Source organism: Delphinapterus leucas, chromosome 2 (genome assembly GCF_059928025.1).
Source record: "Delphinapterus leucas isolate spDelLeu-1000000601 "Yukka" chromosome 2, BTC_Dleu_Yukka2, whole genome shotgun sequence".
Classification (NCBI taxonomy): Eukaryota; Metazoa; Chordata; class Mammalia; order Artiodactyla; family Monodontidae; genus Delphinapterus; species Delphinapterus leucas.
The window spans coordinates 114,391,943-114,404,783 of NC_143130.1; positions in this window are offsets into that span (position 1 = coordinate 114,391,943).

Sequence of the window (12,841 nt, forward strand, 5' to 3'; positions counted from 1 at the left end):
TCAGGTAACTAGATCCCACATGCATGCTACAACTAAGAGTCTGCATGCCACAACCTAGGTGCTCAGGTGCCAAAACGAAGGAGCCAGTGAGACACAACTAAGGAGGCTGCCTTCTGCAACAAAGGAGCAGGCAGGCCTCAACTAAAGAGCCTGCCTCTGGGGGAAGAGCTGGCAGCCCCTACTAGTTTGTCAGCCTGACAGGAACTGGAACAGCCCCCAATTTCATTTAAAACTTAAGCAAATAGTCCAGTTTGTGCATGTGGCTTTCAACCCAACTTATGTAACTTCTGAGTTATTTGTTGTTGTTTGGTATAGAACAACAACACATTATTTGGTTGTTGTTTGGTATTTGTTGTTGTTTGGTATAGAACCACTATTATTTGGTTCTTTCAACATTCCCCTAAACCTGCTTCTGTTTCCTTGATACATGATAATTATATGATTGTAACATAGATGATCAGGTCTTTGTTATTATTAAAAATATTTTTCATCAGTGAAAAGAGAAAGAAAAGAGCCTGCCTGCCACAACTAAGACCAAGCGCAACCAAATAAATAAATAAATATTTTTTAAAAAATTTATTAAAATAGGGTTTCCCATGGGCTTCCCTGGGGGCGCAGTGGTTGGGAGTCCACCTGCCGATGCGGGGGACACGGGTTTGTGCCCCGGTCCAGGAAGATCCCACATGCCACGGAGCGGCTGGGCCCATGAGCCATGGCTGCTAAGCCTGCGTGTCCAGAGCCTGTGCTCTGCAACGGGAGAGGTCACAGCAGTGAGAGGCCCGCGTATCGCAAAAAAAATAAAAATAATAGGGCTTCCCTGGTGACACAGTGGTTAAGAATCCATCTGCCAATGCAGGAGACATGGGTTCGAGCCCTGGTCTGGGAAGATCCCACATGCCGCGGAGCAGCAAAGCCCGTGTGCCACAACTACTGAGCCTGTGCTCTATAGCCCATGTGCCACAACTACTGAGCCCGTGTGCCACAACTACTGAAGCCCGCATGCCTAGAGCCCACGCACAACAAAGAGTTGCCCTTGCTCGCTACAACTACAGAAAGCCCACATGCAGCAATGAAGACCCAACACAGCCAAAAACAAATATATAAACAAATAAAATTTTTTAAAAATTATTAAAGTAAAACACACATAACATAAAATGCTCCCATTTTACCCATGGCATTAAGTACATTCACATTATTAAGCAACCATCACCACTATCGATTTCCAGAACTTTCTCATCTTCCCAAATTGAAACTCTATACCCATTAAACACTAACTCCCCTTTTCTCCTGCTCCCCAGTCTCTGTCAGTCTATTATTTTAAATTGGCAAATAAAGTGTAAAAATGAAGCACTTAGGGCTTCCCTGGTGGCGCAGTGGTTGAGGGTCTGCCTGCTGACGCAGGGGACACGAGTCGTGCCCCGGTCCAGGAAGATCCCACATGCCGCGGAGCGGCTGGGCCTGTGAGCCATGGCCACTGAGCCTGTGTGTCCGGAGCCTGTGCTCCGCAACAGGGGAGGCCACAACAGTGAGAGGCCCGCGTACCACAAAAAAAAAAAAAAAAAAAATGAAGCATTTAGTGCAGAGAGTCCCATACAGGATAAATCCAAGGAGAAACATGCCAAGACACATATTAATCAAACTATCAAAAATTAAATACAAAGAAAAAATATTTAAAGCAGCAAGGGAAAAACAACAAATAACACACAAGGGAATCCCCATAAGGTTAACAGCTGAACTTTCAGCAGAAACTCTGCAAACCAGAAGGGAGTGGCAGAACATATTTAAAATGATAAAAGGGAAAAACCTACAACCAAGATTACTCTACCCAGCAAGGATCTCATCCAGATTCGACGGAGAAATTAAAACCTTTACAAACAAGCAAAAGCTAAGAGAATTCAGCACCACGAACCCAGCTTTACAACAAATACTAAAGGAACTTCTCTAGGCAGGAAACACAAGAGAAGGAAAGTCCTACAATAACAAACCCAAAACAATTAAGAAAATGGTAATAGGAACATACATATCCATAATTACCTTAAATGTAAATGGATTAAATGCTCCAACCAAAAGACATAGACTGGCTGAATAGATACAAAAACAAGACCTGTATATATGCTGTCTACAAGAGACCCACTTCAGACCTAGGGACACATACAAACTGAAAGTGAGGGAATGGAAAAAGATATTCCATGCAAATGGAAATCAAAAGAAAGCTGGAGTAGCAATACTCATATCAGACAAAAGAGATGTTAAAATAAAGACTATTACAAGAGACAAAGAAGGACTCTATATAATGATCAAGGGATAAATCCAAGAAGATATAACAATTGTAAATATTTATGCACCCAACATGGGAGCACCTCAATACATAAGGCAAATGCTAACAGCCATAAAAGGGGAAATAGTAACACAATCATAGTAGGGGACTTCAACACCCCACTTTCTCCAATAGACAGATCATCTAAAATGAAAATAAATAAGGAAACACAAGCTTTAAATGATACATTAAACAAAATGGAATTCATTGCTATTTATAGGACATTTCATCCAAAAACAACAGAATACACTTTCTTCTCAAGTGCTCATGAAACATTCTCCAGGATAGATCATATCTTGGGTCACATATCAAGGCTTGGTAAATTTAAGAAAACTGAAATCGTATCAAGTACCTTTTCCGACCACAATGCTATGAGACTAGATATCAATTACAGGAAAAAAATGTGTAAAAAATACAAACACATGGAGGATAAACAATACACTACTTAATAACCAAGAGATCATTGAAGAAACCAAAGAGGAAATCAAAAAATATTTAGAAACAAATGACAATGAAAACACAACAATCCAAAACCTAGGGGATGCAGCAAAAGCAGTTCTAAGAGGGAAGTTAATGGCAATACAATCCTACCTCAAGTAACAAGAAAAATCTCAAATAAACAACCTAACCCTACACCTAAAGCAATTAGAGAAAGAAAAACAAATAAACTACAAAGGAAAGAAATCATAAAGATCAAAATAGAAATAAATGAAAAAGAAATGAAGGAAACGATAGCAATGATCAATAAAACTAAAAGTTGGTTCTTTGAGAAGATAAACAAAATTCATAAACCATTAGCCAAACTCATCAAGAAAAAAGGGAGAAGACTCAAATCAACAGAATTAGAAATGAAAATGGAGAAGTAACAACTGACAGTACAGAAATACAAAGGATCATGAGAGATTGCTACAAGCAACTATATGCCAGTAAAATGGACAACCTGGAAGAAATGGACAAATTCTTAGAAAAGCACAACCTTCCAAGACTGAACCAGGAAGAAAAAGGAAATATAAACAGACCAATTACAAGCACTGAAATTGAGAATGTGATTAAAAATCTTCGAACAAACAAAAGCCCAGGACCAGATGGATTCACAGGCGAATTCTATCAAACATTTAGAGAAGAGCTAACACCTATCCTTCTCAAACTCTTCCAAAATATAGCAGAGGGAGGAATACTCCCAAACTCATTCTACGAGGCCACCATCACCCTGATACCAAAACCAGACAAAGATGTCACTAAGAAAGAAAACTACAGGCCAATATCACTGATGAACATAGATGCAAAAATCCTCAACAAAATACTAGCAAACAGAATCCAACAGCACATTACAATGATCATACACCATGATCAAGTGGGGTTAATCCAGGAATGCAAAGGATTCTTCAATATACACAAATCAATCATGTGATACACCATATTAACAAATTAAAGGAGAAAAACCATATGATCAACTCAATAGATGCAGAGAAAGCTTTCAAAAAATTCAACACCCGTGTCTGATAAAAACCCTGCAGAAAGTAGGCATAGAGGGAATTCCTCAACACAATAAACACCATATATGACAAACCCACAGCCAACATCGTCCTCAATGGTGAAAAACTGAAACCATTTCCACTAAGATCAGGAACAAGACAAGGTTGCCCACTCTCACCACCCTTATTTAACATAGCTTTGGAAGTTTTAGCCACAGCAATCAGAGAAGAAAAGGAAATAAAAGGAATCCAAATCGGAAAAGAAGAAGTAAAGCTGTCACTGTTTGCAGGTGACATGATACTATACATAGAGAATCCTAAAGATGCTACCAGAAAACTACTAGAGCTAATCAATGAATTTGGTAAAGTAGCAGGATACAAAATTAATACACAGAAATCTCTGGTATTCCTATACACTAATGATGAAAAATCTGAAAGTGAAATTAAGAAAACTCTCCCATTTACCATTGCAACAAAAATAATAAAATATCTAGGAATAAACCTACCTAAGGAGACAAAAGATCTGTATGCAGAAAATTATAAGACACTGATGAAAGAAATTAAAGATGATACAAATACATGGAGCGATATACCATGTTCTTGGATTGGAAGAATCAACGTAGTGAAAATGACTCTACTACCCAAAGCAATCTACAGATTCACTGCAATACCTATCAAACTACCACTGGCATTTTTCACAGAATTAGAACAAAAAATTTCACAATTTGTATGGAAACACAAAACACCCTGAATAGCCAAAGCAATATTGAGAAAGAAAAACGGAGGTGGAGGAATCAGGCTCCCTGACTTCAGACTATACTACAAAACTGCAGTAATCAAGACAGCATGGTACTGGCACAAAAACAGAAATATAAATCAATGGAAGAGGATAGAAAACCCAGAGATAAACCCACGCACATATGGTCACCTTATCTTTGATAAAGGAGGCAGGAATATACAGTGGAGAAAAGACAGCCTCTTAAATAAGTGGTGCTGGGAAAACTGGACAGGCACATGTAAAAGTATGAGATCAGAACACTCCCTAATACCATACACAAAAATAAGCTCAAAATGGATTAAAGACCTAAATGGAAGGCCAGAAACTATCAAACTCTTAGAAGAAAACATAGGCAGAGCACTCTATGACATAAATCACAGCAAGATCCTTTCTGACCCATCTCCTAGAGAAATGGAAATAAAATAAAAATAAACAAATGGGACCTAATGAAACTTCAAAGCTTTTGCACAGCAAAGGAAACCATAAACAAGACAAAAAGACAACCCTCAGAATGGGAAAAAATATTTGCAAATGAAGCAACTGACAAAGGATTAATCTCCAAAATTTACAAGCAGCTCATGCAGCTGAATAACAGAAAAAAAACAACCCAATCCAAAAATGGGCAGAAGACCTAAATAGACATTTCTCCAGAGAAGATATACAGATTGCCCACAAACACATGAAAGGATGCTCATCACTAATCATTAGAGAAATGCAAATCAAAACTACAATGAGGTATCACCTCACACCAGTCAGAATGGCCATCATCAAAAAATCTAGATACAATAAATGCTGGAAAGGGTGTGGAGAAAAGGGAACCCTCTTGCACTGTTGGTGGGAATGTCAATTGATACAGCCCTATGGAGAACAGTATGGAGGTTCCTTAAAAAAGTAAAAATAGAACTACCATACGACCCAGCAATCCCACTACTGGGCATATACCCTAAGAAAACCATAATTCATAAAAAGACATGTGCCACAATGTTCATTGCAGCACTATTTACAATAGCCAGGATATGGAAGCAACCTAAGTGTCCATTGACAGATGAATGGATGAAGAAGATGTGGCATATATATGCAATGGAATATTACTCAGCCATAAAAAGAAACAAAATTGGGTTATTTATAGTGAGGTGGATGGACCTGGAGTGAAATGAGTCAGAAAGAGAAAAACAAATACCATATGCTATATGGAATCTAAAAAAAAAAAAAAAAAAAGTGGTTCTGAAGAACCTAGGGGGAGGACAGGAATAAAGACACAGACATAGAGAATGGACTTGAGGACACAGGGAGGGGGAAGGGTAAGCTGGGATGAAGTGAGAGAGTGGCATGGACTTATATATACTACCAAATGTAAAATAGATAGCTAGTGGGAAGTAGCAGCATAGCACATGGTGATCAGCTCGTTGCTTTGTGACCACCTAGAGGGGTGGGATAGGGAGGGTGGGAGGGAGATGCAAGAGAGAGGAGATATGGGGATAAATGTATATGTATAGCTGATTCACTCTGTTTTAAAGCAGAAACTAACATACCATTGTAAAGCAATTGTACTCCAATAAAGATGTTTAAAAAGGCATTTATCTTGCCTTTCCCATAAGATCTGTATGTCGGGATAAAAAAGAGAGGATTCTCGTTTTAGAAGTACTCCACATTATAAATGAAGAAGGAATGCTAAAATTAAGAATATCACCACTTTGTAAGGTCCAATAAATTAATGGATCAAGACAATGCTTACCAATGGCTGATAACATCACAAAAGGAAACATTGTATCTCTGATGCTTTAAAGTACAAACTGCCTGTCCTACAGAATATAAATGATTCTCTTACCCACTTGACGACTGTTTATTAAATATGAGCAATGAAGTCCCAAGAGATTTTATTTGTTATTTTTGAAAGAGTCCTATGGTTGGATAAGTTTGGCAGTCATTGACTTAAATAAATTTAATCTGATTCATTTGGAGGGGAAAAAAAGTACAAAGTGCCATCTATAAAGTATTACACATACATACAGCAACAAGAACAACAACAAAATTACCTGATTTGATCAAGCCTCTATAGCTAATTCCCAAATTTATAAGAAATACAGGGGACAGAAGAACATGCTTAATGACACCATGGAGATGCAATCAGCAAAATACAAACCATGAGGAAAGCTACAGAAAATTATCTGAATTTTTCAATAAAACGCAAACAGATAAAGAAAGAAAATTTTAAAAGAAAGATGGAGAACCTAAATATCAAAAGAGACTTAAGAGACGCATCAAATAATTATAATGTACAAACCTTATTTTTATCTTCATTCAGCAAATGATCCATTTAAATATAAAATTTGTAAGAAAACTGAAGCAATATAAACCCTAAGTGGCTAATTATTAAAGAATTATTAATTTTTAAGGTATGATAATACTAATATTGTTATATTTAAAAAGAGAGTTCTTACAGAAAGATCTTTAGAAATTCAAGATTATAATGTCTGAGATTTCTTCAAAATAATCAGGGGTAAGGACATGGAAAAAACAAAACAGGGTCATAAACTGATCATTGTTCAAACTGGTTAATAGATGGATTCACTGTAATATTTTATCTACTTTTTGCATATGTTTGAAAATTTTCATAACAATTTTTTTAAGGAAGAAAACTAAAACCCCAAATGCAACTCTTGGGCCTAATGCATAATAATTTGAATTAGTTATAGTCATGTAACAGCTTTTATTACAATAAAAATCTATTGATCTTAAATAACTCAATCTAAAAACAGCTGAAGGGACTTCCCTGGTGGTGTAGTGGTTAAGAATCTGCCTGCCAATGCAGGGGACACGGGTTCAATCTCTGGTCTGGGAAGATCCCATATGCCATGGAGCAACAAGCCATGTGCCACAACTACTGAAGCCGGCACGCCTAGAGCCCGTGCTCTGCAACAAGAGAAGCCACTGCAATGAGAAGCCCGCGCACCGCATGGAAGAGTAGCCCCCACTCGCCGCAACTAGAGAAAGCCCGCGCGCAGAAACAAAGCCCCAACGCAGCCAAAAATAAAAAATAAATAAATTTATAAAAAAAAATTATTTGACTTGATTAATAGTATGAGCCGAACCTGTTGTGTTGTGTTTGGAATGCATAATAATATTTTCTAATTATTTTGTTATGCTAACCTACCAGTTATGCATTTCTCTGAGGATGTACTAATTTTATAGCAGATTTCAAGGGCCACACATTCCAGGAAGATGTTACCAGGCACTTCCATTAAAGGATTTATTTCTTCCTTTTCCATATTCTTATAGTCCTTGTCATTTCCCTCACTTTCTGGCATTTATTCAAACCTTTCCATGTGGCTTTATTTGGCTATTATGAGGGAAAAGACAGTATAATCTGGTGGTTAAAGGCATGGGCTTTAGAGACCCCAATTTGGCTCTGCTTTCTACCTGTGTGGCTTGGGACATGTCTTCTAATAAATCTGGGCATTAGTATCTTCATTTATGAAATTAGGATGATTTCCACCTCCCAGGTGTGTTACAAAGATTCTATGATAACACGTATAAAGAGCTTGTTACAGTGTCAGGATCACTATTATTTTAGCATTTTGATTATACCTTTGCTGAGAACCAAATCTGCAACTTTCTGGCCCAAATCTCACAGTGAGAAAGAAGAATAAGCCATCAGCAGAAAATTCCCAGGACTGGAAGCTATGGACCATGCTTTACACTGTTGACTGAGCATCTAGTCTGTACTCCAAAGCATCGTGCAAGTCATTGGGAACATAGAGGAGCACATGGAATGGTCTCCGCCTTCAAGGAGCTTACAGCCTTTTGGAGAAGTGCCATATATAAAAAACAAACAGTATAGAAATAAACAGGGGAGAAGAGACAAATCTTCCTTGCAGGAGAATTCCCAATAATTTATGTAAGCTACTCTGGCCTCAAGGAGGTTGAATTTAACTCCCTACTGCTTAAGTGTGGGCTACACATAGTGACATCCTTCCAAAGAGGACAACATGGAAAGGGGGAACAAAAGAGCAACTTTACAGTAGAGAAACCTGACAAACACTCCTCAGCCAGGTGACCAAGGTCAACATCAACAGTAATGTCATGTTGATAGTAGGTGCCCTTGATGTGATGTGTTACATTACCTCTGTGGTCCTCCTTCCCAAAACACATAACCCCAGTCTAATGATGAGAAAAACATCAGACAAATCCCAACTGGGGGACACTGTACAAAATACCTGACTAGCACTCTTCAAAACTGTCAAGGTGGGCTTCCCTGGTGGTGCAGTGGTTAAGAATCCGCCTGCCAACGCAGGGGACACGGGTTTGAGCTCTGGTCTGGGAAGATGCCACATGCTGTGAAGCAACTAAGCCCATGTGCCACAACTACTGAGCCTGTGCTCTAGAGCCTGCATGCCACAACTACTGAGCCCACGTGCCACAACTACTGAAGCCCGCATGCCTAGAGCCTGTGCTCTGCAACAAGAGAAGACACTGCAATGAGAGGCCCGTTCACCGCAATGAAGAGTAGCCCCCGCTTGCCACAGCTAGAGAAAGCCCGTGCGCAGCAACCAAGACCCAATGCAGCCAAAAATAAATTAATTAAATAAATAATTTTTTTTTAAAACTGTCAAGGTCATCAAAATAAGGAACATTTGAGAAAGTGTCACAGTGCAGAGGAGTCTAAGAAGACATGCTGACTAAATGTTATGCAGTATCCTGGATAGGATCCTGGAAGAGAAAAAGGGTATTAGGTAAACACTAAGGAAATCTGCGGAAAATATGGACTTTAGTTAATGTGTCAGTATTGGGACTTCCCTGGTGGTGCAGTGGCTAAGAATCCGCCTGCCAGTGCAGGGGACACAGGTTTGATCCCTGGTCTGCGAAGATCCCACATGCCATGGAGCAACTAAGCCTGTGCGTCACAACTACTGAACTCACATGCCTCAACTACTGAAGCCTGCATGCCTAGAGCCCCTGCCCCGCAACGAGAGCAGCCACCGCAATGAGAAGCCCGTGCACTGCAACGAAGACCCAATGCAGCCAAAAATAAATAAATAAATAAATTTATTTTAAAAAATGTGTCAGTATTGGTTCATGAATTGTGACAACTGTGCCATACTAACGTAAGATGTTAACAGGGGAAACTGGATGTAGGGTATATGGGAACTCTACTATCTTATCGATGTTTCTATAAACCTAAAGCTGTTCAAAAGTTAACTTTTTTGCTCCGGACGCACAGGCTCAGCGGCCATGGCTCACGGGCCCAGCTGTTCCGCGGCATGTGGGATCTTCCCGGACCGGGGCACGAACCCGCGTCCGCTGCATCGGAAAGCAGACTCTCAACCACTGCGCCACCAGGGAAGTCCCAAAAGTTAACTTTTTAAAAAACAATATAGCAAATGACAAGACAATGGGATTGACTCATTCATTTAACAAATATTTCTTGAGTACCTATTATGTGCTAGACACTTCACTGGGGACTAGAGGTGCAGTGATGAACACGAGAGAAAGATCCTTCACCTTCAGGAGCTTGCATGGGACGTGTGCTGGGCCTATACAATGAATTTATGTTCCCTGTCACAGCTTTCCTCGCTTAGGAAGGCATTCCGGTGGCATTCCGGTGGCAATGTGACCTCCGTTATTTCTTGGTAACAAAGGGGCAAACATGATCCAGGCCACGGTTTAGCAGTGAGAGGTGAATAGCAAGAGACCTTCCATAAGAAGGGATGAGTGCTGGGAGGTAGTTGGCACAGCCAGTGTTTCCTAAGGTTTCCAAACCCCAGAAACAGCACAGCCCTTGAAGGCTATATGTGCCCAGGGAGCAACTGCCCAGCCACAGAATTCAGCCAGTCAGAGGTCCCTTCCAATCACTTGGTCTAGTCTCCTTGACTTTATAGGAAAGGCAACTAAGGCCCAAAAAAAGGAAGTGATTGCTCGTGGTCATAAGCCTATCTCTGAGTCAACTTTTTAATATTCACTCCTCAGAGGCTGTGAACATTTATTCTATTGCTAGAAATCATCAAAAACTGAAAGGCTAGATGTACATACTCACTTTATCACATGTGAACAATGGAAAGGAATTGAGCAGGAAAAATGGATACAAAATAAACATCAATGTGGGTCAAATAACATAGGTGATAGGAGTTTACAAACTGATTATGCTCTATAACTAATCATAGAGACTTATGGGATACTGCAGGACAAACATACACTTCCTAAAAGGGAACAAACTCACTTTAAGATCACCATAACCAAAATAAAATCAAATCACTATGCATTGCATTAGCTAAGTAACAGTTTGCAGGGGAGGTTAAAGGTATAGGGCATGGGACAGGACTGATATTCCTTTAAAAAATAAAAACAAAATACCAACAACAAAAACATAAAAACTTCTGGGTAACACCAGATTCATACTTAGATAAAAACAGAAGAGAGGGGATCCATAAACTAGAGGTTATCTACATAGACAATGAGCCAAGTCCACTCAGAGAACCCGACTATTCTTGAGAATCTCTTTTCAGCCTCATCCTAAAGCTTGAAGATGCCACCTAGGGTATCAGTTTGAGAGGCAGCCCACTCCCTTCCCAATGCCAGCCCATTCTGCACAAAGTTAGAAATGTGATCAGACACTACACTCAGGGAAAATTGCTTTTGAAAATGAGTTTACAATCTTTCTGTTAAGGATCGTTTTCAAAGAGCCATCAGGCCAGAAGATGCTTCCATGTTTTAACAGGGGAATGCAGTAGGCACTGGAATTTTAATGAAAAGGTGGAATTTTAATGAAAAGATAATGAAAGAAGAATGAAAAATTAGAATTATTCGTTTAACCTCTAACATTGACCTAAGTATTAGGCCCTCTGGGCAATACATTAGAATCACCTGGAGAGCTTTAAAAAATTCTAACGCCCTGGCCCTGACCCAGACCAATTACATTAGAATCTCTGGGGTGGGACTCAGGATTCAGTACTTTTTTTTTTTTTTTTTTTTTGTGGTACGCGGGCCTCTCACTGTTGTGGCCTCTCCCGTTGTGGAGCACAGGCTCCGGAGCGCAGGCTCAGCGGCCATGGCTTACGGGCCCAGCCGCTCCACGGCATGTGGGGATCTTCCTGGACCGGGGCACGAACCCGTGTCCCCTGCATCGGCAGGCGGACTCTCAACCACTGCACCAACAGGATTCAGTACTTTTTAAAGCTCCCCAGGTGATTCCATTGTGCAGCCCAGTTAGGAATCCACCACTCTACAGAGAGTTAGTCTAAAATTTGAATATCAAATACTCTTATATAAAGCAGGATAAACTAACTAGGCATCCTAGAAGTACAATACCCTGAAATGTTATCCAGTTGAATACAAAACTATAATTTTAACAATTTGTCTTTTTAAGTCAATCGTACCCAGATTTATTTGACTTTCCGTCTCTTCTTCAGATGTTTCCACAGCAGAAGCAACTACCACTTAAGTTCAGATATTTTTTTTCTCAATATGCTTATGGTGAGCCTGAGATACAAACTAAGTGAGAATGAGAAATCTCATCCCCACTCCACATGGTTAGTCTTTCAAACTAGAAAAATAAAGACTAACTTTTCTTAAATGTTTCAAAACAAAATAATTGAACTGTATCTTTGGGTAAACAACCAATGAAACTCAGTGAGGTATTTCCTTTATTTTTTAATAGTCACAGACTCAGGGTCAACGATGGAAATAGCTGCATAGTTCTGACTCTGCTAAATGGCTCGGTGAAATTACATCACAGGAGGGCTGAGCCTTGTGGGAGTTCTGAAGAGCAGCACCTTTTAGCCATTTGGGTTGAGCTGTGGAGTGCTAGCCTTTTTCCTGCAGGTGAACTCTCCCTAATTATATAGCATCACTACAATTTGCCCAGCCTAATTGGAGGAGGTTATCCAAACCTGACTGAGGACACGCAGCAAGCAATAATGATAAAGACAGCTTTAACGGTCCTGAAGGCCTAACATTTCTCCCAAGGAAAATATCAGGGGTGGTGGCTACATTGCTGGGTTTCTAAGAAAAGGGCAACTCTCTCTACCATGAGAGGGATTAAATCTTTAAGGCAGCCATGAAAATAAGAATCGAAAACCTCCTGGTCGACAAATGTTATTCAGTCTCTTTCTCTCCAAAAGACATTCAGATAGTAAAGGGAATGAAATCAACACGGCCGGACCGCCCCTCCGCAGTTGCCTGGTGCAATACTGACTCATTCCAGATTGAAAGGATAGTTGTAAAACCACTACCATATTTGGCTTCCAGGTGGTGGTGGTATGTTTCCTTCCTAAC